General features: G+C 30.3%; 2 protein-coding genes and 1 long non-coding RNA gene across 21 annotated transcripts in view; 2 read left to right on the top strand and 1 right to left on the bottom strand.

The window, feature by feature from the left end:
- The window catches only part of LOC126866713 (uncharacterized), a 497,548-nt gene that overhangs the window by 125,352 nt on the left and 345,753 nt on the right, over window positions 1-26,443 (top strand). The gene's annotated exons all lie outside the window — the stretch shown is intronic.
- LOC126866417 (trichohyalin-like) overlaps window positions 1-26,443 on the bottom strand; it is a 148,696-nt gene that overhangs the window by 46,888 nt on the left and 75,365 nt on the right. The window lies entirely within an intron of this gene.
- On the top strand, window positions 11,933-25,320 carry LOC126866971 (uncharacterized). The gene is made up of 2 exons (XR_007690108.1): window positions 11,933-18,839; window positions 18,916-25,320. It is a non-coding gene; the product is annotated as an uncharacterized LOC126866971 (long non-coding RNA).

Below are 26,443 nucleotides of genomic sequence, written 5' to 3'. Positions count from 1 at the left end.
CTGTACATATCTGAACGTGTTTTATGTTTCCCACAAAAGGGTATTAAGGTACTCGGTCTAAAAGTGATTAGTTTAAAAGATATTTTAGCTTTAATATCGTAAAACTTATCGTATGAAAGACAAGGGAAACAAAAACAGAAAAATACTACGCTATCTTTCCTTGTCATATACACAAGTACATATATTTACATTAAATCTATTTTGTGATTTCTATATATGTACATTTTTCGATTCGTTTCAAACTTGACGAATATCATCGTGATAGTCGAGTCTCATAACAATGTTAATAAAATTTCAAAATGTTTTGTATTATACACATAATATATACATAAAAGATATGTAACCAAAGGGTGCCATAATACTTATGAACGAAAGTGTACATAACATTGCTGCAATGAGGACAGTGTTATGCGATTCAAGGTGGAAATTGAAATGCACGGAGATCAGTAGCGCGCTTAGAATGGAGGTCACGCGTGGCTAGGACGATGCAGCCGCAAATTATAGGATGATTATAAATTAATGCATTAGTATCAGGACGTGGCAGGCGTCAGAGGTGCGAGTGTCTGGCGACGTTATCACGTTAGTCGCGAGCGAGCGAGCAAAATAATTAGAACGAGCCGGTTTGTGTGTATATACTACATAGATGTAAGAGGGCTGAGAAAAGCCTATTTCCGACTAAACGGATAACCCCTGGGGTATTAATCGCTGGCGAGTAGGTAAACGATGCTGCTTAAGGTGACGGGATGATGCGACGTTGAATCCGAGAGATGATTCGCAATTTCTTTAAAATTGACCTTAATCCGCGTCCGTCTCCGCGCTGACCTCTTCTGCGCGCGTGTTAATTAAATTTGCGCGAATAGTCGATCTACTGAACGACTGGTAGTCCGAGGATAGGATGGAGTGGTTTCAATTATTGAATTGTGTCATTTTTATTTTCTGGGATACATAACCGTGATTTTTTAAACATAAATTGTCAGCAAACATTGCTCGAACAATTCTTAATCGATCGATGATAACTTAAATAATTCTTAATCCATATTCATCGTGACATTAAAAAACATTGGATAAATTCTTAAAACGTTTATGGAAATAGATATAATTTTTATACATTTATAGATATTTAAACAAGGATTTTTTGGCTCTAAAAAAATAACGTTTGAATAGAAAAGTGTTAGCAAGCCTGAATTCAGAATTATGAAACTTTATACATTTATTGTTTTAAGATATTCAAATTTTTATTTATTTAAATTTAAGAGTTACAAGACTTTTTAAATAGTTAGTTCTGCTAAGGTATTTAAAAACTTCATACGTTAATCTGAAAAAAATTTATATTCAATCATTACATTCTTTAATCTTCCTCGATTTCTATTAGGAAAGTAGTTTCTTGACGTAAAATCCCAAACACGCTGGTATTAAATTATTTAATGTTTACAATGTAACTTTTGAAAACATTGATTTTTGGAAAATTTCAATTTCAATGTTATATACATATAGTTCGTTCTTTTATGCACATTGTAATATTACATTGGTGAAATGTTTTTTGAAAATTCAAATATACATAAGAACACATGGGTAGGTAAGCTTTAAATTTCGTTTAAAAGATAGTAGAAGTTAATTTTACATCGAAAGTATTGTTTTAGAATTTATGTTGATTAGACATTTTTTGCTTTCCTCGGTGAGTGCTACAAGTCCTTTAAGTATCAGACTCTCTTTTTATTACCCTGTACAGATTTAGCATATCAATGTAATTAATTTAGTACAAAATGTATTTGACAAATTTTAAACATTGTAATTCAATATTGATTTATTTAATTCAAGACTAATTTTTTTATGGAAAATAAACCAAGAGGAAAGTTGAAAAAAATGACCGGAAATAAAATTTTAAGATAGATTCGATGATATTTGTGATTTGGCATACACAAAAGGAATAAAGAAAATAGACATATGAGTTCCGCATGATAACCATTATGCATAAATATAAAATATTAGAATTAAGTAATTGTTCAAAAAAATATATCAAATTATTATTTTAAAATTACTTTAGTAAGGTATATAATATTTTAACTCTTAAAGACTATTATGAGTAAAAGTTTGTTTCTATATGTAGAGTCATCTCTTATCAATTATTTAGTTCTATCCAATCTGGAATTTGCCATGTTGAAATATAATTAGCCATGTTGACAAATTTTCAAATTCGATTTTCTCAAAAACTAAAATCAGAGAATCCATCAAAGGATTCACATATAACAGACTTCCTCCTTAATTCCACAAAGCTTATACATCTCAAACATGTCGAACCAGCCTCTTTCCGACCCAAGCATCCCTCCCACAAGTAACAGTAAGCGAAACCAGATTTAGAAAAATTCGATCGCACGCTGTGAATTTCTTCCGAGCAGATAACAAGAAATACTGGTGACGAAGTGTAACGGAAATTGCGCGACGATCGTTTAATATTCGATGGACTTTCTGCGATCTTTCTGTGGAAGATGACGACTCATTCGAAGGAGAGAAGAGGCAGAGAGAAAATCTCGTTACAGTGATGGGGCACGTTTTACGACTCAACGGAGTTGAACTGCTCCCGGAGTTTTGCAGTCAAAAGCAGCGAAATCGTTTTATTACCTCGGTCGAAAGCTCCTTGCCGCAATGTTTACGAGGACGAAAAGCACGCTGCACTTGCAAAGATCTTTGCAATGGTGGTAGAAGTTCCGTTTAGCTTCGAAACAATCGTCACGAGACTGTTCTTACTCTACGTGCTCCTTTAGCACGGCTTGCTCGAATGACCGCATTGCTATTTATGGGGTCACACGATCGTTTTTTGAACGACAGTTTGCGAATTGTCATGCTGGAATTTATTGCAAATCGTCAAAAGAGAATCGATATAGAAAAAGATATATACAGATATCGAAAAAGATTTATGTGAACATTTGGAGGTTTATTGTAGCGGTAACAAGTTTTAGTAGAAATTCAGTAAAGAGAATTTCAATTGAATTTGATTTTTGTTCTGCAATGGAAGCAAAAAGGGAAATCAGATTGAAATTGTCTATAGAATGTTGTAGGAATATTGGGAAGAATACCGATTGTAAATGCATGATATAAAATTAATTCAAACATAATTATAAGTTTTAGGGAAGCGAGCAAGTATAATAAATATCGTTTTGAAATAGATGATGCAAATTAGGATGAAAATTTTTAATTAAAGAAAAGATTATCTGAATCAATACATTTTTTATAACTATTGTATTGCGTTATTGATAATGAATATAATAAATAATAATATGAATAAATATAATAATATGAATAAATTTCGTAATAAACGTATGAATAAGTACGATATTTTTTAAAACGAATATTTTTAATCAAAGAAGAAATTGTCTGAATCAATTTATTTTTATATAATAATTGTAGTAGATTGCTGTGATTTTCAAAAAAATGTTTAGTCAAGGGGAAATCATTTAAACTTTAACACATTTTCTAAAATTGTATAATTTTGTTGATTTTAATTTTGTAAAAATGAGATATCCTTTGCATTTCATGGAAGTTTGGCCATTTTCATATTTATAAAGAAAAATAGCCAGGTATATGTAATTGTATGTTACTGTAATAAATAATAAACCACTAACAGTTCTTAACGCTTAAGACAGTAACGAACTTACTGAACTTGTTAAACTTTAATTTCTAATTATCGATTATCTAATTCTAATTATCATATCGTTAATCACAGTTACCTATTTTCTTTCAGTCGGTAGTATTTTCATATCTTGTAACAGATACAATATTCTTTTTCTTAGACAGCGGATCCCATCAGCTATCCTTTCTTTCGATATGCATATTAATATTTATGAATACCTCTAGGGTCGCAAGAAATCTTGTCAGGAATTTCATTTTCATCAATGAAATAAAGATAGTTGTAGTATATTATACATTTTAGCTCTTGATTTTAAAAACAATATCGCTGTATACTTTCTTCGAAAAATTTTACTAATTTTAATTCCTAATTTTTAATGTTTACAAATGTGACAAAACATTTCTTAATTATCTCCTACATCGAAAACGCTAAGATCCTTAATAGATGCACCTTGGTATGTTACCAACGAAACAATACATCGCGACCTCAAGATACCCACAGTCAAAGAGGAAATAGCAAAATATAGCGACAGATATAGCGAAAGAGTCAACAAACACCGAAACCCCCTAATCACTGGACTACTTGATACGACGGACCAGATTCGCAGGCTGAAGAGGCACTATCCGCTAGACCTAAACGCTAGATTCAATTAGTTATCTAAATTAAGTAATATTCACTTATTTATAATACTTACTTATAAATTATACTTATCTATAATAAGTATTAACCTATTATAAATAATCGGCCATTTCACTGCGCCACGCCAGAAAAATTACTGAAAATTCTCAACGCGAGAATTGATTGTAATTTTAATAAATAATTAAAAAAAAATTATCTCCTACAATTAAAAAAAAGAAACAGATATTATAAATACACATCCCATACGGTATGCATGTAAAAATAGATTCTTTCTTCTTGTATGAGAAATGAGAAGAAAAATCTTTCCTTTTTTTTCATCACTTTCCTATTTTGTGTTATTTGTAAAGTCCTACGATGCAGAAGCCCTACGATTCACTTTTACCGAATTTTATAGTATACTTGATGTCAATTCCCATAACTTAGAATTGTCTCTGTCAATACAAATAACGTTTATGCTATCGTTATTACCTCCTCATATATTTTTAACAGAGCATAATGTGATCTTGGTATTTTTTGCGCATTAGAATTATCTATTTCATGAAATGACAAAATTTATTACTTAGATACAAATTTTTTAAAATGTCTTGTTGAAAAAGAAATAAATAAATTCTTTTGTAAGATTATGGTTAAAATAACCAGTAAAGTTTTCAGCATAGGTTCTCACCATAATAATGAAACAATATTTATAGGGGAGATCCATGCAGTACTGACCGCTCTAAGTATTTTTGTTATATCTTAGACAAGAATAACTAAAAATCAAAATTTAAAAAGTCGGTTTATAGTACAAATGGAACTTAATAAAAGAAGAGAAGTTCATTTTGTGAAATTCAATAACAAGAATCGATCATTTGCAAGACCAGAAACGTTGTAATTTATAGGAAGCCAAAAATTGTCGTCCGGTATTGACCAATTATTTAATTAGTAAGTTTTTCAGTCTAAATGATTAATAATATTAAAAAACACATTTAGATACTGGATACACATTTCTATTTAAATTTTATTTTTACATATACCACAAGTAAAATAATTGATATCTCGTGTCCAGTTTTCACATTCGACATTTTTGTAACATTGAAAGCTCCAGTGGATTGTCTCTGGATTATTTTGTTTTCGAGGAGTAGCTTCGAAGTTGCATTCATGTCATTCTCTGTCTCTTGCTTTTTTCTACTTTGAAATTTCAGTCGTTTTTCTACCGGGAAGGTAGACGGAAGATTAAATAAAAATATTTTAATTTAATTGTAGTTGCCAACAGATTGAATTTACAGATAAAAAAGATGTCGTCTGTACTGATCGACAGCGGATTGATCGTTATTGTTGACAGTTGAATATTTTAAATTGTTACGTACATAATATACAAAGAAAATCACAAAGCTAGGGCTGGTCACTACACTTAATAGATAATATATAATATAGTATATTATATATAGTATATATAGCAGAAAAAAAATCATTTATTTACTTGAGAAACAAAATATCAGCTCTAGAAAGTAATTTTTAACACTCGGGATGTCAACGTACACGTGTCATAACAGAACAGAACAGCGAAAACAATGGAATAAGCAATATGATTCCGAAATATGTTATACAGAATCATTATATTCATTTGTTTATTCAAATCAAAATACTAAAAAAGCCAGAACTAACTTTGGTCGGTGTTGTAATAAAAATTTCTCATTTGTTCGCTAAGTACATTACCATTCTGTTAGTAGTAATGCTTCAAATTCAAAGAAACCACAAAATCAAATGGTCCGACTTTATTTATGTATTGCAATATTAATAGAACTAATTTAATTTGTAATAATTTTCAGTTAAAGATAACTGACATTACTATACTATTATACTTAATAAAATAAACATATCCAATAGTTAAATAGTCTTAACTAATTTTAGTCTTGCATAATTTTCCAATAAAAAGAGGTCTTTACTTTATGTATCAAATATCGAAGCGTTGTCGCACGTATCGTGTTTCTAAAAGATGTAATTTTTTGATATGAATTTGTGCAATTGACACTTAAGACCTCATGTATGTATATCGAGAAATAGTAAACCTACAATGTTTACATAATACAATATTTTACATAATTTACAATATTTACAATATTTTACATAAGAGTTAACGTTAAACGATATAATTCTTTATGAGATTTTTTCTTGTGAACTTAATAAAAAAATCCAAGTACAATTTCCTTAATAAGTTTAAAATAATTAAGAAACAAAAAATTTCTCATTTCTCCTAACACAATAATTCTTCATCATATTTATCAGGATATTTACTGTTTTTGGGAAATAGAAATCAATTTATTCTAAGAAATTTAAAATCATAGTAGGGAAACTATCTTAGTAGAGGAAACACATAATTCACGTTTTAACTTATAGACATATATGGGAAAATTGCATGAACGTCACAGGCGTTCGTAAATGTGATTCGTCAGCCTCGTTCGTGCGTGTGAATGAAAGTAAAAGAAAACGACCGGCAGGATATTCGAGACACGAGTAGACAGCAGATCTAGATTCGAGAGGTATTTCTCATGATAATGGTAGATAAGGCGTTCGATTCGCGCGACGTTCCTTCTAATGGGAATTCCAGGAACGTCGTATGGAAATTCGTAAATCGGAATTTCCATCCGAACAGCTAATACGACAGTGTAGTATTAACGCATTTTATTTTCCTGTTGTAATGTAATTTCTAAAACTACAGTTAATAATCAAGTAATTGATTATACGAAACTATTAGGTATGTGAAAGATCTGTAAAAGATGAATTTAAATTGAATTTTTCACAGTATTTTATAAAATTAAGATAGCAGAGATGATATCAATTATATTATATTTAATTTTTTTTATTTAACGTCGCATCGACTAGTGGGTTTATTGGTGGCTAGAAACAATCTCTAGTACTCTAGTGTTTTAGTACTTAGAATAAATAACAATGAATTTTTGTGAATGGTTAAATATAAGAGACGTGCAGTTTGAGGTGGATTCTGAACCATCAGAATCTCGCTGGATCAAGCGCAGTACAACTATGAACGAATCAAGTGGCAGAAGTCAAGTGGCAAAAATCAACCGGGAATAAGGATTTGAACTATGGATCCTTTGGTCACGAATTCGAGTCCCTGCCAACTGAGACACTGCGGTTCCATCTGGATTGTGTTATAATTAGTGCATATATTTATAACCAATGAATCAAGGAATATTTGCAAAAGATATTCGATATCGGACAAATTTTCCAGACGTTACATAAAAGTTCAAATCGAGTGTATTATAGTATTTTTCAATTACTCGATATACGTTAAATGTCAATTTCAAAAGTTGACATCAATTTTGATGTCAAAAAATGACATCTAGTGCGGACGATAAAAAAAAGATCCTAGCTAAAGTAATTGACTTTATTCACGGGAAACATTTTTAGAAAATTCTATTTAGGGCGATCATCATTAATAATATCATCGATTTCTTTTTTTTTCTTTTTTCTTTTTTTGTGTGTGTTCGCCAAATTCAAAGTAGAGACAAACAATAGTAACGAAAAAGAATAACTGCTTCTATGTATTTGCAATTACACCACGTCCGTCATGCTCATTGGGGGTCGACCTTAAATAAAAAGCGGTTGGCTCGACAATTTCCCGCAAATTTTATTTTGCCTCCCTGCATCTAAATACAAATTCGAGTGATTAATTATTTGTTACTAGTGGTGTTCACTATTCATTGTGACCTGTCGACGACCGGTAATCCGCTGTAGATTTGCTTTGTTTCCTCGGAACTTCTCGAATTAAGCGTCATTGTAATTTTATGAAATCACTGACAACGCTTTCTATCTTCATGATAGAACGAGCTCCTCGAGGATCTGGCGTTGTTCATCAAAACTTCAACGACTGTTTGAGAAAGGCGTTCTTACCTTCACTCTTCTCACAGTCCAGTGATTAGTGGAATTGGTCAATTTACATCACCGCTCAGAAGTATTCAGACATTTACTTATTTTGTACAAAATATATTTTAATTACAACGTTGCAAATAAATCAAATTGCAATAATTTTGTTCTTTATGATCATCATAGTTGTATATAATTGCAATATATTTACTATAAACATTACGGCATGGACAACCATCTTAAGCATATGATAAGTGTCAAAAGTGATCCTACTGAATATTGCGGCTTATTATTTTAATGAATAATTGACTATTTAAATACTTTCATAACCTTTGCAAAATAATACCTACTTGTTTTAAATATCTTGTAGCTTCTATATACATTTTCAGGTTCGTTTCAAACTTTAATGATGTAATCATAATCGATTGTCATTAGAATAATGCTAACAAAATTTTTGAATGTTTCATCAATACATGTTTGTAAAAAGTTTCTATAAGTGTTCAATATTTTCTTGGCCTACTATACTATGATATGAAATACGAAAATTAATAGTATAAATAAATATAAATTAATGTAAATGCAAAAATCAGCTAACACAATGATCGAGAAACGCGACAAAAATAGAAAATATTTCCATAATTTTATATTATATAGAAACTTTAATAACGATTTTCTTACTTTTATTATACAACGATTTTTTTATTAGATAATTTTTAATTTACAACTAACCTATAGATCATTTAGTAAATTTGATACGTCAGGATAACGTGCGAGAAGGTACTACCTATTAATAGTCCTTCAGGAATAGACCTATTGTAATCAATTAATTATTTTATATTGAATCTGTGGACTTTTGTGCAAGCGGGGTAAGGGAGGGGAATGATAAGGTTGAACAGAGTGTTAAAAAAAAAGATTCGTGGACTTTGTTTTTTTTAGCCGCCTGTATTCTGGTGGGTGGTTGGCTAATATGTATGTCTACAACATACTGTAATGTACTAATATGTTAACATTATACACAATTGGTGAAATATTATGTAACATTTTACATTATTTAATCTACAATTTCAAATAAGATTTCATATCATTTTCCACAAGTGTCTTAATATTTATTAGTATGGATATATATTCATAATCTCCAATATAATCTAATGTAGTTTTATAGGGAGTTATAAGAGTTAGACTGTATTTAAACGACTTCATAGAGCTTGATCAATTAGAATGAATTAGACAAGGAACTAGTATCCGAATAAGTTCATGGTCACTGTATAACCTTATCTGAGATCAAGTACGTTTGAACGTCGCTCATTGCTATTAGTAAAGATTTATGTTTATAACTGAGTAGTTTATTACGTGATGAATGAATTTATTTACGAATTGTTCAGCCGGTATCGTCATTATTGGCGTGATTATCCACCAAATGAAAATTAATTGGGAATTGCAGATAATATATTAGTATTTCACGAGGGCATTACCATTGGATTTTTAGACCGTGTGAAAGTGATGGACACATAGGCAATAAATTCTTGTTGAATTTGAATATCGTAAATCAGTTGTATAATCTTGTTAATGCATCTTCTTTTATCTATGTACCTGCTTAGAGTTAAGTATATTTCTATATTATTAGTTTATTATAATATTCAATACATTTAGTATAAGTTCGCATTCAGAAAAAAATATAATTTGTTCAAAACAAAAAGTAGATTGCTAAAATCATGAAAAATTCATAAAAGTAATAAAAGTCATTTTTGAATGACTTCAAAAAGTTTATTGATCACATGCAACTTTGACCAACTTCAGTACCGCTATAGAAGAAAATTCTTATCCATTGTTGAAAGTCGTCGGTAGTACAAAGTAATATTGCTCTTGTAAAGAGGTTTTTTTTTTACTGGTGGGGAGTTTATTTACAAGTATATACGAGTAGTACAAGATGAGATTACGCGAGTTTTAACTGGCGAGTGTGGAACGTGTGTGATTTTATTCGCATCGAAGCAAAGAGCTCTAGTGTTTTTTATTTGGATAGCTGACCACATAAGGAAGCGATTGGCCAGAGTAAAAAATACTTTAAGAGTTAAGTTTTAAGTTATGGAGAGAAGATTCCTCAAAGTCGATTACCTTTTGGTTAATTTGTATGCTTACTTATACGAATTTGACAAGGCATCTCCGTAGCAACCAGCGGACCGTATGGACAAAGCTAAAGGTTTTATGACCTTGACCTTTCGTCGTGATCGGCACGTTCGAGCAACTGCCGCCTCTAGGAAATTCCTTCTTGGTGTGGGCTAATTGATAAGTATGACGGAGCGCAAGGGTATTGGAATCTGCGATTATTCGTCAGGAACCACGCACTTGATTGCAGCTTACGTTATTATCAATAGTATAGTATAGTATCAATAGTATAGTATAGTATAGGATTTTCGCTATATTCGATTATTTACAGAAACGCAACGTGTTACACTCTTGTATTTCGTGGACATAGTCGTGTATATGCTCGTATATTGGTAACGTACTATATTTTAAACCAATCATCGATAATTCGGTATAATTCATTATGAATTAATTGATATACGTCAAATATATTTCAATATTATACTTTGTCTTTCATAAAAATTTTTATCTATGTACATTTTACATATCATTAATTATTAATTCATGAAATATAGATATATTTTATATATATAGGACCGATTATCCAAAATACAGATATACATATGTTCAATATACATTATTCAATGTACGTTATAATTCTCTTTCAATACAGTAAAAATTATAATAGTAGAGAATAAAAAACAATAACAATGAAAATTATATAAATATATATAATGAATTATATAATTCAATATTTATATAATATTTTAATATTTTAATATTTACATTAAGTTATTTAAGTCTTTCTACTAAATCTCTACTTATGATTTCTATCTCTATAAATCATTTCTAAAATAATGCAGTTTCTGCATCTTTACTATAAACTTTACTCAGTTAGCTAAAATGAAATAATTTTTGATTCGAAATTTTATTTAACTTTTTTAAGGTCGTATACTGTATTAATTTGAATTATCAAAGATTAACTAGCACGCTACTGATAATAAGGCATTGATCATCACTTCCATGTGTGAAAATAATGGCTTTTACGCTTATAAAGCAAAATAAGTGAATCTAAATCTATAAAATGGCAATAACTCTGCAAATGATGTCAAGTAGTGGATTACATGAACATTTATCTTATCTAACATCCACGACCATAACAGACACTAATAATTATAATTATATTAGTTAAATATATTTAAGTATATATTATTATTTAATTATATTATTTAATTATATTATATAATATTTCACGATGTAGTTGTTTTTCGCATGGCCTCAGTACTTTATTTGAACATTCGTAATAGAATGAGTGTAGGAACGAGTCAGTTGCATTCTAATTTACTGCACCGAGTTGTCGAGAGCAGGAAGCCATATCGTGCATTAAAATAATTAGCAGTTAAAGTAATTAGCCGTTGGTAAGTTAGTGAATGGAACGACACACCTTATTTTTTTGTAGGAGGGCGTAATCTTTTGTTCATGATCAGCGAAGTATCACTCGAAAACGGTCTGCTAATATTTTAAGAAACTGCATCCCTTAGATTTCGATTAAACCGAAGCTAATCGAATAACTATTGACACAAACATTGAAGCATTTACTGGATAGAAAATCAAAATGATTACAAATTACGCAGATAGTACTTATGGAATAAGTTTACGTGAAAAAATATATAAAATTCATTATATATCTTACATGACTTATTATAGAAACTTATTAAAAAATTCATGATTTTTAATTTATGTTTCATACCTAAATTGATATACGCTAATTATACACGTAGCGAATGTATTAGAAACTACTTTGACGTAAATACGAATTTCGCGAGTTTCTTTTATCAAAAGAACATTTAACTAATATGACCTCTTTCAACGTAGAAACACAATTTTGTACTTGCGAAAAGATATGAAACCCACATCAATTTTGAGACATTTTCAACAAAAATTATCGAACTAATTTCAACGCGGTTCTAACGAGCTCCGTTAATAACAACGCCAGAGACGCTGTATTCTTTCAGCCTTAAATGTCTTAAATAACGACGTAGAAAATTTTAAATAAATTTACGATGAGACACCGCACGACTTCTGAAATTAGCTCCCTAACAGTAATTAGCTTTAAACAAAAAGAGTTTCTATGCCAAGTAATCGTGCGAGCTCGAAGTAAAGAAAAACACAAAGTACATACAACATGGTATAATAAAACTTCATTTTAATATATTTTCTTATTTTTAAATGTTGATTCAGTTAGCAATTCTTTATAAAAAATAGGTTATTCGATTAAGTTATACGATTAGTTTTCAATATTAAAATTATATTGCAATTGGAATTAATTTTATATTAATTTCCAAATAAATTTTATAATATTTATTGAGTTTGTAGTTATCTGTAAACGGTCCATAAATCAATTAATATTTTCAATATTAAGATTATACAAAATATTATGTTGAATTACTTTGTTTCCAGTTAATGAATTTATTACTATCAAAATTTTTAGGAAGTACATTGAATATTGTAAATTTATCTTGGGTATATTTGTACGTATCTACTTTTTATAGATAAATGAGCTTTTAATTATTTATAAAACATCAATTAATTCATTAATTTTGCAGAACTAAATTTATTCTGAATATTCTATTGAAATCTCTTGTTGTTAATTGTGTAATATATAATAAATGAGAGCTAAATATGTGTTTGGGTGTATCTTGTTTAATAAAATATTTTTATTGCTTTCTAAAATATGAATTGTGCATTATGTTTCATATTTTACATAGAATTGTACAACGTATTTGCTTTGATTTATATGCTACTGTACGCATATTATATATCAATAAATTCATGTATGCAGTTGTAACGATAATAATAGCATCAAAATTACGTATAATACAATTCACATGCATAATATCACTAGAGGAAAAATGTAGAAGCTTAACGGTGAATAGTACGAAGTTAAAACATATTAACGTTCTATTAATTATTATGTGGTTTTGGTTACAAAAACTCATAAAAAAAAAAAAAATAAATGGAATTTCGTTCGTATTCATTATACAATTGTAAAGAGATATTATATATCTTGATACAAAATGTCTGAACCGTCCGAACAGAGATTTCATCCGTTATGACCTAACATTTTCACTGAGCCCATTCAAGAAATCATAGTTCAAAAACTTATCCCCTCTATGTAGAAAAAAAGGAAAATGCAAGAAAACATAGACAATGAAAAAATATAAAGAGTAAAGAGAGGGTAATTGTACGAAATAGACGGTGGAAACTGACATCACGAAACATCAGTGAACTTGTTTGTTTCCTATTATTCGAAGGCAACACTCGTCTGTCTATGAACCTCTATAACGTTAGAATAACGGGGTATAGAGTAGCCATAAATGTAAATAGGTTCCGAAGTCACTGTCAACAATTACTAGCCGATCTCATTTTGCTGTGTCACGCACGGTACACGAACCGGCTGCGTGTATGCATATTGGGATGGTTATGTACCATCCAGGAACAGAAATCCATAGTTCAAGCTATTGGCTTATTGCGAACTTCCTCTATATTCGATGGAATTGATACTAACGGAATGGTTTTATTATTCATTTGTTTTCTTTACATAATTCATTCTTCGATTAAATAAAAATTGTGCGAATAATTTTGTGATTCGCTATACATACGCAACTATAATTGTAATTCATTTGCTTTTTATACCTATAATTAAATTTTCATAATTGCTAATATTATATTGAATTCTTATATACAACGCACTGAAAGTATAAAATAATTGTTTATTTACAATAAAACATAAAGATATTTCCTTCATTATTAGTTTTGTAATAGTTTAATAAATATAATATATTTGCTATATTAAATTGTTATTTCACATCAATATTTTACATAATTGAAATGATATAGATTTAAATATTTAAATAAAATACTTCAAATATAATTATTTATTTATTTCTTTGTTGAACATTTGAAACCTCAAGAGGTTTATAGAAAATGATAACTGTTTATGTTCCATGTTATGCCTTTAACTCGTAGCTATTTTAGCATAATTGAATACGATACGCAACTTTAGCAATGTAACTTACTATTAAGTGCGATATTATAAAATATTCAATTTTTTTATTTCATATCTGACCTCGTCTGACTTTGGTGGTCATAATGTACATGTTTAAATTCGTCTGGACAGCTGCTTTCATAACATACAAGAAGTATTCTATTTAGAAAACATGAATGTCGTCTTCATATCTCAAGAAACATTGTAAAAATAAAAAATTTGCGTACGCTGTCATGTTCCCCATAAAAAACATTGAAAATTTCCCCTTTTTCACTTTTATCGAATGCTTGCCATTTTTCGAGAAAAATTCTGGTACAGTATACTACGAGCAGTTTGTATAATAACAACTTTAACTTGGGACTAATACTTATTATCTAACAGCGAACAACTTTACATTTCATCAAATTATTTAAAAATTACAAACATCTGTTATTATAATGACAAGTATAAATGTGCAATACGAATATTTTAACACTGAAAATCGCTCATATGTAGGTATAGAAAATTTGTGAAATAAGACTTCTCTGAATTTCTATAATTAATATTTGACAAAAGTTACATTCCATTTCATAATTCTAAATATAACATACAACTACCATGGACAGTAATAGCTTTAATGATCATGAATAGTAATCATTTTAAATTATATATTGTAAGTAATGATAAATTCAACTCATTCAGATCGTTCATCAATTCGTATCATTAATAACGTAATTAATGATTTAATAAGTAATGTTATAGTATAATACACTACTGAAATCAGTTATAATATTGATATTATGAACGGCCCAATTGTACTAATTAACTGAACAAAAGCGACGAGATCCTATAAGGCTTAGTAGATTAAATAAAGATACATTTATAACCTTTATGACAATTAAAAAAAGAATACAAGCACAAAAGGTGGGTATAAAACCAAAATGACATGAGAAGTGTCTCTCTGACTATTTTTGGCAATATAATAATAAGTATATAAGCAATGAAGGAAAGAAAGTTAAATGAATATAATTTATTATAGAGAGTAAAATAAAGTGACTCCATGCAACTGATTCTTTTTTTTTTATTATTTAATTCTTTACATTCACAATTTGTCCAATTTGGATATTTGGTAGAATTTTTTAGCTGTTTGATTATCATGTGAATGGCTACCCCCAGCGGGATACCATTTTCGTGTTTGTTAGGTTGTGTCCTTTGTGATCAACTGATTCTTGTTCATACTTTTTCTTTTTCAACCTTGACCTTCATACAACTTTCCTTCATCTTTTATTCTAAAGCATATATGTATGCTTCCTTTTCGTCTTAATTACTGGTGCAATTATCTCTGTTGTTTGAGCATTGCAGTAAAGGAAAAACTGCTGAATAAATCACATAAATTGTACATTTATTGCCTTTATGAATGATGAATATCCTGACCTTTTTATAACACTACGTGACACTAGACCAGGCTTTGTATAGTAGTTTAACTAGAAATATCGCTTGTTTAATGTTCAGTGAAAAATGTTTACAACTGAAAATACACCAAGGACACTTGCTTTCAATACATCCATTGATTTTAACAACAGAATAATTTGAATTATGTTCCAGTGTTTATGCCACAATGTTCGATTTATAGTATTACAATCAACTTGTTATTTCTATTCTTAGATATTTCAAATGTTACAACATGCAAGTTGTACTAAAAACTTTTTTTCGATAATTTGTTGATCTATTATTAAATTTAAATTTAAAAAAATATGAAGTATTACAAAATTCTATTATTGGTGCACAATTACATTTTTTATATTCATAGTATTAATTACAATATTGTAAAATGTGCAAATAAACGTATTATTAAAAATTATTCTTGTCACTAGCAAAGTGAGTTTTCCACATTACTATTTTTTTATCTTTGTGCGTCGACATGCGCAATAGCAGGTTTTCTTATCAGATTAATACCATTCGCTCAGCAACTGCCACGCTTGTTTATCATAGTAAAAAGACGTTGAGTGTGAATAGTAGCTGGAACTCGCGACATCGTCATCGTAACACGGGAGAACTCACATGAATTTAGCTTCACGATGCTAAAATCACTCATTCACAACCACTCACAATCATTTGCAATAGAAATCAATAGCATTTGTACTGTAGTAGTAACCGTGCATGGATTGGAAATCAAGTTGTGTTAATTCGAATTAGGTCGCATTTATTCTCATTGTTCAATTTCTTGAGGTCCTCAGGTTGAAGAGTAACCGTAGTAAAATATAACCTGCATCCATCTGAAGGAAATGTATTTTATAACGGTGAAAGAATTATCCAAATTGGTTGAATAGTTTCTGAGATTATCTTGAACACACATATACATACATAGGCACGGATCTCCCCTCTCTACAATATTAGTAGTGGAAGACGAGAGAAACACGAACATTGAAAATAAAATTTAAATAAAAACCAAATTACAGGTAATGATCACTTTTTAGTGTTTAAATATTTCTCTTTGGATCTTCTACAAACAAGGTAAAATAACAAATTATAGAAATTATCATAAAAACATAGAACTTTTACACGATAACAGAGACGTTACTGTCCATAATCGTCGAAAGCCTTTCGAATAATTGCAGTCGGTTATTTGGGTAATTACGGACAATACGAAGTAATTAAAAATGAGGTTCACTTATTATCATAAATATCACTAATATTTGTAGAACTGGCGCCAGTGCAGTCTTTATATGTCTATTTTAAATATGGGATGCATATTATTCAATCCTCCCTTGGAGGGGAAATATATTTCATTCATTGCAAAATATGCAGAAATATTCCTCTTTTTTCATTGTTTTTCTCTATATCCTTCAAATTTTTCACAACCTTCTTTCTGTTAGTCTTTGGTTTCTACCCTATTGGTTTATTTTCTCTCTTTTTAGCTTGATTTATTACATATTTCTTTTTCTTCCTTCTCTTTTATAATTTTTATTGGATGGATTTTGTTGGCATTAAAATTTCTAAGTGCTTCTTCCTTCTAAATACTTTTTTGGTTTCTATTACAGGAGTATCCATTATATCTTTCAACGCAATAGTCTTGCCTCGTTTATTTTGATCGAAACAGAATTATTTTAACTACTATCATTGCAATGTCTACTATCAGCTGACTATCGAATTTATTTAAGATATAAGTGACTGCTGAAATAAAATCTGACATTATTTCTTTAAATTTAGAATTCGTTGTGTCGGAAACCAGCTCCCTAGATTTGTCACCGCCAAATGAATAATTTATATAAATTTCCGCATAAATAATGGGGCAAAACCAAATATCAGCTATTATATGCAATATGCAAATTGACATAACTTAAAAAAGAACGATTGGCTCAAAAAATATTCTTGAAAACATAAAAAAAGTACATATAACATTATTTTAAATCAAATAATAACGTATTGAAACTAAATTTGGCACGATATTTTTGCTTACAAAGTTATAATACGAAAATACAATAACAAAAGTATTTTTAAAAAATTTCCGAATATATATTTCGTGACTTACCTTGAAATCTACACATAACCTATCACCGAGAATATTTTTCTAGTACTGAATGAATTGGGTTAGTTCGCGAGCTACAACGGCGAAGAGAGATCGCGAATATCATTTAGGGGACGCCCTGATTTATTCGACGTCTTTTATCATTTGTAACTTGTCATAGAAATATGTCCACAAAAGTTTAGTCGCGAACTAGACGAGCTAATTTCGTAATTTATGTGCTGAATATATTATAAAATTAATAATAACATAAGTGTGCGTAATACACACATTCTAATAGATATGAAATAATGCGTTACTTTAGATACGATTGAGTCTTTAAATAGTTAATACTTTCGTTTAATTCATATAAATACAAATAATTTTATTTTTAATGTATTGTACAATTATAACAATCACATATTCAGTTAAGATATAACATCCTTATACGTATTACAATAATTAACAATTACTTCGTTGTACGAAATAATTAGTATTTGTTTTTAGTGTATTCGCTTAATAAATGAAATTTCTGCCTCAATTTCTTAATTTTATATTTTTATGACAATTGAATGCAAGATTTCACGTGAAATTTTTCAGACCTCTTGACGAAGTTTAATATTACTAATATTGTAATCTAAACAGTTGATTAAAATTATATTTTGAATTAGAAAATATTCAACGGATTTAATACATGTCACACACAAATTATTTTTACATTAATTACTTCTAAAATTCCTGTACGCTGTCCATTTAAATACAGTACCAACTTTGAAATAAAGATTGTTGAATAAACAATGTACAAATATCATTATGGCAATAAATAAAGCTTTTGTAATCGTTTTGTTTCTTTGCAAAATGTTCGTTTATTATTAAATAGTCTGGAACATGTCTGGAAAACATTAATTACTTGTTTACTCGATTATTATTTGCTATCAAACGCAAATACTAGCAACATAATTTTTATTGGGTCTCACTGACATTTCAGTGAATTACATAACTATCCATTGAAATAGACCTTCAATTGTTATTGAAATAAATATAAGACAATTCACATCGAGCTGCTGAGCTGTCCAGACATATTTACATTGCTAATCGTAAGTGCCGTACGATATAGAGCGATACTGTGCTACTAACTACTCACATACACGAGTGATTTTTAATACTTTTTAGTAAATCTTAACGTCAGGGTTAGTAGCAGCGCGGTCATGCCACCTGCGGAGGCAGGGTATGATCCACTGCTGCAGTAAATAAATCCAAGCCAGGAGCGAAGATGGTAGACACATATTTCTGAGCACAGAAGTTTTGGAACTAACGTCACCAATGTTGAATCTAACTAAAGTCACTACAATCGAAAATACTCAGAACAATAGTCAACGCTCCATAGTATGTCAGAAACGAGGATATACGCAAAGACCTACAAATACCAATGGTCAAAGAAGAAATCGGCAGATACGTAAAAAGATACAAAAAAAAAAAAAAAACATGGCAACACATCCAAGCCAGCTGGCTGCTGAAATGAGCAAAACCCGTATAAAAAAAAAGATTAAAAAGTAAACATCCCACTGACCTTGCTAAAGAAATAAAATAGGCAAATTCGAAAATGGTAACCCGCTGGAGGTAGCCATCCACATGCTATTTAGCAATAAGGTTAGAAAAATTTACCAAATGTCCCGCTGGACAAATTGTAAAGCACAAATTAAAAAATAAACAATGTTGGATCCAAGATATATATGTCGGAGATGAGGGGACATCGGGGCCTTTCTTTTGGAATTTTTGGGAAGGTCCACAATACTTTAGTCTAGACTATTTATTATAGCTCTACTTAAATGATAAAATTTTGAAATAGTTGTTATGATTCGATAGTTGTTATGATATGAGATTTGTGACGGTGGGCTTGGGCTCGAGGTGACGCAACTGGTCGCCGAACGTAGCCACGGTCACGGGATGAACGTTTTTACCTAACAGAGAAGTGTCAATATTGTGGGACACACGTTGTATTAACAATCAAACCCCGGGCAGGAGCAATGTCAGCTCTACGCGGGTCTGCCTAGCAACGGCGGCTGGAATTTTATTGGTATCCCCGGCCAATATGCAACGAACAAACGCGATCGTAAGGAAAGGAAAATTTCCATCAATCTTTTATTCTTGCGATCAGCTTGGAGAATTTGTACATCGTCTTTACGTGCATTATTATACCGAGCGTCACAGCAAACGTTGCTTTGTGCTTCAAAATATATTCTATGTTTAACAAAGAGTTACCCTGTTGACCGTGGATTTGTTATTGAACCTAAGAACATTGCCACTAACTCTCGAGTGTTTAACCACCATGGTTATTTGTCAAACTTTGTAAAAATCAATATTTATATCAGTAAATATAATCTCTATTGTGCAACAACGATGGCTAGTCCGAATGAAGATTCGTTACACGCCCATAAACCTAAAGTTAACCCGACATATATATATATATAAAGGGAGAGGAAGAAAGAGTTTGTGGAATTCCCTAGAGTGGGAAAAAATATTATAGAAGGCGTTAAAAGGCTGACGTTGTTGTAAGTGCCTCTGGTTTTTATCTCGACCAGGAGTTGTACCACATATATCCAAGTCAAAGGCGTCTGTTCTTAAGCAATAGTTGTAAAAACGACCTTGACTACGTAACGGCTTGACACGACACAACATGTGGCTCCCAAATTCAAGGAAAGGCCAGAATACAACACCGAAAATACAGAGATTCTTGAAAAGTCTAACCCAGTACCAACTTACGCATGGGTAATAATAAGTAACACACAATGAAGTAAAAAAGCAGTTATTTTAGCTGAATCTCCAAAGTTTGCATCTGTATATACCTTGACAGTCAACAGATCTATCAACTCCTGTCAAGTAGGCAACAGAATCGGAATTCCTAGTGTAAAAACTACTCCGCATCACCCTCCCGATGATGTCGCTAGTAACCATACTAATGCTATTTACATCAAATATTAATAGAAAAAGAATATATATATGTAGTTTACAGAAAGTCATTTATTTACCATATGATATACATAAAAACTTACATTAATTCTGTATCTTCTGTATATAATAAATCTAGCAAAATATTCATTCATTCATTACATATAATTCTACCAAATGTCCAAATCGGACAAATTGTGAATGTAAATAACTAAATAAAAAAAAAAATTCATTACATATAGATATCTGCAAATATTCATTGGAATAAATACAGCGGAAGAAAACTTTACCAATTCCAATAAAGTTTAAGATAAAATAATTGATGGTGAGTTAGACACAACAGGTAGAAAAATCCTATTTATATACAGGGTGGTTGGTAACTGGTGGTACAAGCGGAAAGGAGGTGATTCTACGCGAAAAAAGAAGTGGAAAATATGGAATAAACATTTTTTTTAATTTTTTTTTTAATTTTTCCATCGAGACAACGATCTACAGTGAGATCCGTTATAACGTACCGCACGCGTACTGAGCGAAAATTCAAAGTCGATTTTCTCGAAAAAAAGTCTCAAACGAAAAATTTTTATTCTATATTTTCGACTTCTTTTTTCGCGTAGAATCACCCCCTTTCCGCTTGTACCACTAGTTACCAACCACCTTGTATATCCTATTTGTTCTATTTATCCCGAAATCCTATTTATATATATTTTCATCCTAAGCTTCAATATAAGTTCAATATACAATGTTTTATAAAGCCAAATAAATGGCGCATTAATCTTTCAAGAAAAACGTAATTCATTCAATTTTCCCTCTTTTTTTCGTTGTGTGATTTATATTCACGTTGTGCTCGTAATACATGTACTTCGTTACTAAATGACATGAAATGAAAGTACGGCATTACCATAAGCTCGAGCTATCGCAGTTTAATAACTTAATTTGGAGAACGACTTGGTAGTTGGAAATTTTGCGCAAAACCAAAAATTAGAACTTAAACGTATTCGGATAAACGTTTTATAACGTAACTTTAATGAGTTATTTCCACAATATTTATTAATATATCATATGCTAGTACATCTATTTTTTTTCTTTTTTTATTATTTAATTTATACTTTACAATTTGTCCAGCTAGACATTTGGTAAATTATACATCTATTTGAATCATATAGATTACAGTTAATGTTGATATGGGGATTAATTTAATATATATATATATATTAATTCTACTTCATCTATTTTATGTATCTATTTTTGATCGTACAAATTTTTCAAGTAAAGTGATTAATTTTAAAATTAATTTATTTATGAATTAAATTAGTTCTATGATAATAAATCCTAGTGATCTTTACAAGAAAGAGATTTTAGAATTTATAACACGAAAGTTTCAAATACTTCGTTCACGTTGTTTAATTCATTGCAATTGAAAATAAGATTTATTGTCGTCGATGAATTTATTCCAGTATTTTATGAGCAGCTAATATTTATTCCTAAATTAGTATTTGTAAATAATTCACTACGTACACGCCTATTACTACACTAGTATGAACTTTATAAAATTAAATAAAATTAACTTAAATAAAAATCGGATAAAATTATATCTTAAGCGTAATGCATATCAAGAAAGATTTACATTTTGCGTTTTCAATACAGCATTTTTTCTATTAAATAAAAAGTGTTCGTATACTTTTATCATCTTTTTAACATAACTATGATGCCGTAGCAAGAAAAATTTTGTCATTTCAGTCACTTTGTACCACTGATTAGTCAAACATTTGGTATGAATTTTTTCAATTAAAAGTTTTAATTAAATTTGCCGCTCTAATACCGTTGTAAAATTTCCTGGCGCATACAACACCTTCCATTGATCTTCGTCTTCCCGCTAGTCAATCAGTTTTATTACATTTTTTCTACCTCGTTATACGCGTGCTGGAATTCCAGAGTGCGAAGTATATTACACAGTACAATTTTAGCTTCCATAATATCGTAATTCTATAATATTGGCCTCTAATATGAAACTTTTGCATATTTGAAGGAACGTTATTTTCAATTTTTTAGGAAATTGAAATTAAGATCTTCAGATTAAAGTCTTAGCCTATAATGACTCATAAATGAAAGGCTGTTAACAAATTACTTTAATACAATGAAAATTAATTTTACGATAAATAGAAAACCTAATATGATATGTTACCTCTTGGCTATTAAATAGTGTAGGAACTAAATTGATTTAATAAAAGATATACACATATAGTATACAGCTTAGTGTGATATGTATTACGTATAAAACAATTTTTTGATTAAAAGTATATATTCTCTACGTTCAATTTATTCTTATGATCTTGCATTCGTATATTTACATACAATAAATATACTAATGTAAAAATCAATTGAGATCAAAGAAATATATAAGATGTATATAATATAAAATATACACATATTAAAAAGATGAAAATGCACATCAATTATTGAAATATATAATATGTTATGTTGCTGCAGAAGCCTGAGTACGGAATAGGGAAAATGTTAGGTCCTTTCGAAAAACTCACAAAATTTACCAACCAATGTCGGTATATGTATGTAAGTCAGAAATATTATGAAATCAATATTTATTTCGTGCTGGTACCGAAATTAATTATCAAACTTCAACATTTACTAAATATTGAGCTGCGGCAAATGTCAGAGGTTTCATTTAGGGACGTGTACGTACATAATCGCGATTTTGTTTGTTTTGATGGCAAGTGACAAGAGGATTCTTCAGTCGGGTGACAAAGTTTACACATGTGCGACCGCAGTAAAAGCTTTTTTGTTCCAATTTATATGTTATCATTGCTCTTTCATACCATTATTGAAGCAAAATGAGCGTAAAGGAAAGATTCTATGAATAGGAATCTGAGTTTATGTTGTGAAATAGGAGCAAGTAGGAGAATCGCGCAAGTTGCTCGCTCGAAGAGATATGGTCTAGATAGATGTTACAATTTTAAGATTATGATGTTCATAGCTTTACAAGGCTTTATAAGGTCATTACAGGGTAAAATAAATATCGGTATGAAGTGTCTCTCTCAAAATCGTACAACATTTGGTTGAACCATTTTTTTGTTTCATCAATAGTTTTCGAGTTATTTACGTGTTTTCAGATAAAATGGACATACATATGATATAAATGTTCCACTTCATGGTAAATATTGACAAAAGGGGACCCAGCTCCAATTACTTTAACCTTGACACATATTGTCAAGAACACTCTACTCAGTAATCTCCAGAAGGTTTTAGTCGTCGCTCCTTATTCCTCAAGAAGTTATTAACAAAAAAGATCTATAAAAAACAATACATGGTAGGTATGTATGTATGGTAAAGAAGCACCACAGCGTTGCTCGCTCGTTCCACTCGCTCGTAAAAATCTAATCCAACCTAATATCAATCCTATACGTGAGTGGAGCGAGCGAGTGAGGAACTTTAAAAAAAGATATTTTTCCTTAAAAAATGGGACTCCTTTCGCTTGCATATGAAATTGATACTAGATTGGATAGTAGAGTAAATTTTTATGAGCGAGTGGTGCGGGCGAACAACGCGTACGTTGTAAATATATTTTTCTTTAAAATAAAAGCTGAGAGATGAACGCTAGGGAGCGACAGCTAAAATCTTCTGGAAGTTGGTTAGGAGAGTGGTCCTTGACAATATGTATCAAGGTCAAGGTTAGGATCATTGGAGCTGGGTCCTTTTTTGTCAATATTACTGATTTACAATTTAAGATACGAGAATAATAATAAATATACAAAAATTATTCAGATAGTAATTATTCAGAAGGAAATTTTAAAAATATTTGATTAAACGTAATTATAGATAAATCTGGTTTCAACTAAGACGAACAGAATAAAGAATCACTGAAGAATATATACTAATTGATTGCTAAAGTTACCAAAACAAAAGAAGACGACATAATATCTCAAATAACATTAAGTCAACCCTAAATAACAAGGAAATAGTAAAACATCCTAAAGGACATAAACCTTTTTCAATTAATTTATAATACAAAACAACATAGATTGTAATTGACTTCTAGGTGAACTTGTAGAAATGTTCCTTCCTCTGCCATTTCGATGATTTTGTAGAATTTGATGATGCTATAGAAATCAACACTTTGAACAATTTCTTCCTATAAATGTAATCGGTGATTGGTCTCAGTTTCCAAGACATTCGCTAAAATCTGTCAGTGCTGCTGCACTGTATTTCTACTTATAATTTTGCGTCTGTGGCAGCATATGTATCAGTTTGGTTCCTAGTTACCGGTCGATTCATAAACGAGTGTGGGGTGAGCTTAAAGCCCCCGCACATAACTGAACATGACAAAAAATGTCTATTATAATATATAATTATTATATTATTATGTAATATATTATAATATATTCAATTAAAAATATATCATATATAAATATACAGGGTGTTTGGTAACTGGTGGTACAAACGGAAAGGGAGTGATTCTACGCGGAAAAAAAAGTCGAAAATATAGAATAAAAATTTTTCGTTTGAGGTTTTGTTTTCGAGAAAATCGACTTTGAATTTTCGCTCGGTACGTGTGTACTTTATCACGTCTCGTTGTCTCGATGGAAAAATTAAAAAAAAAAAAAATTTTATTGTATATTTTCGACTTCTTTTTTCGCGTAGAATCACCCCCTTTCCGCTTGTACCACCAGCTACCAACCACCCTGTATAATCAATATATTGAGTTTAGGTTCTGACTAGATCTTTCGATCTGGCCGCTTCGCGGTGGCCGTCGCGGTTGCGTGAAGTAACAACAAATTAATTACTAAAATATAATAGGCGAGTGAACAATAGATATCATTTTACGAAATAAAACCTCGCGGTGACCAGTTTGAAAAATCTAACCTACACCTATACTGAATATATTGATGTTATTCTCTTTTAATTGAGTTATAAATTATAACAAACATTTCGTGCAGCCTCGTATGTTCAATTGTGCACGTTAAGTGCACCCGACCCTCGTTTATAAACAGGAGTCAAGCAACCGCAACTAATACTGACGCATACGTTGCCTGACACGTGCAACTATAAACAGAAATACACTGCATTGGTATTGGTAATTGTTAGCGAATATTTTGGAAACTAAGGGCGATCACAGCCCGTTACAAATGGATGGATGGGAAAAAGTTGTTCAAAATATTAAGGAGCTTTATGACATATTCAAAAAGCATCGAAGTCGGATGGGACGGAATGTTTCAAGAAGTTCATCGATATCCATTGTGAATATCATGCCCATTATAACGATACAAATATTGTAGGTATCTATGATTACCCAATAGCAGATTTATATACACGATGTCTCAATTTTTCCGACCATACGTTGTCAGTATATTTTATAAGTCAGGATAAGAAAAAAATGTCATATAAACATGTATCATTGGAAGCAGTATTAAAGAATTATAATAAAGAACAAAAAACATGTACGAAATGGGCGGTAACGAACATGTGTTACTACGGCACAAAGTAGGAACAAATCAGAAATATTTACATCTAGTAACACAGTCAGAAGGTATAATACTTCTACAACTACATCTAACTCCATTTCAAAATGTTCACCATTTCTGTCAATATAAAATTGACTGTGGCAAAAAATTAAGTTCATTACACTTTGAAGTCGTCGTTTAATGCTCGTTGAAATTAAAGTCGTAGAAATATTATGATAGCTTCTGACTACTATTAGACATAAATATTCCTGATTTATTAACACTTTAATTATTACATT

The sequence above is a fragment of the Bombus huntii genome, chromosome 1, assembly GCF_024542735.1.
Source record: "Bombus huntii isolate Logan2020A chromosome 1, iyBomHunt1.1, whole genome shotgun sequence".
In the NCBI taxonomy this organism is placed as follows: domain Eukaryota; kingdom Metazoa; phylum Arthropoda; class Insecta; order Hymenoptera; family Apidae; genus Bombus; species Bombus huntii.
The sequence above is the reverse complement of the archived record's forward strand: the minus strand, read 5'-3'. Positions and strand labels throughout refer to the sequence as shown.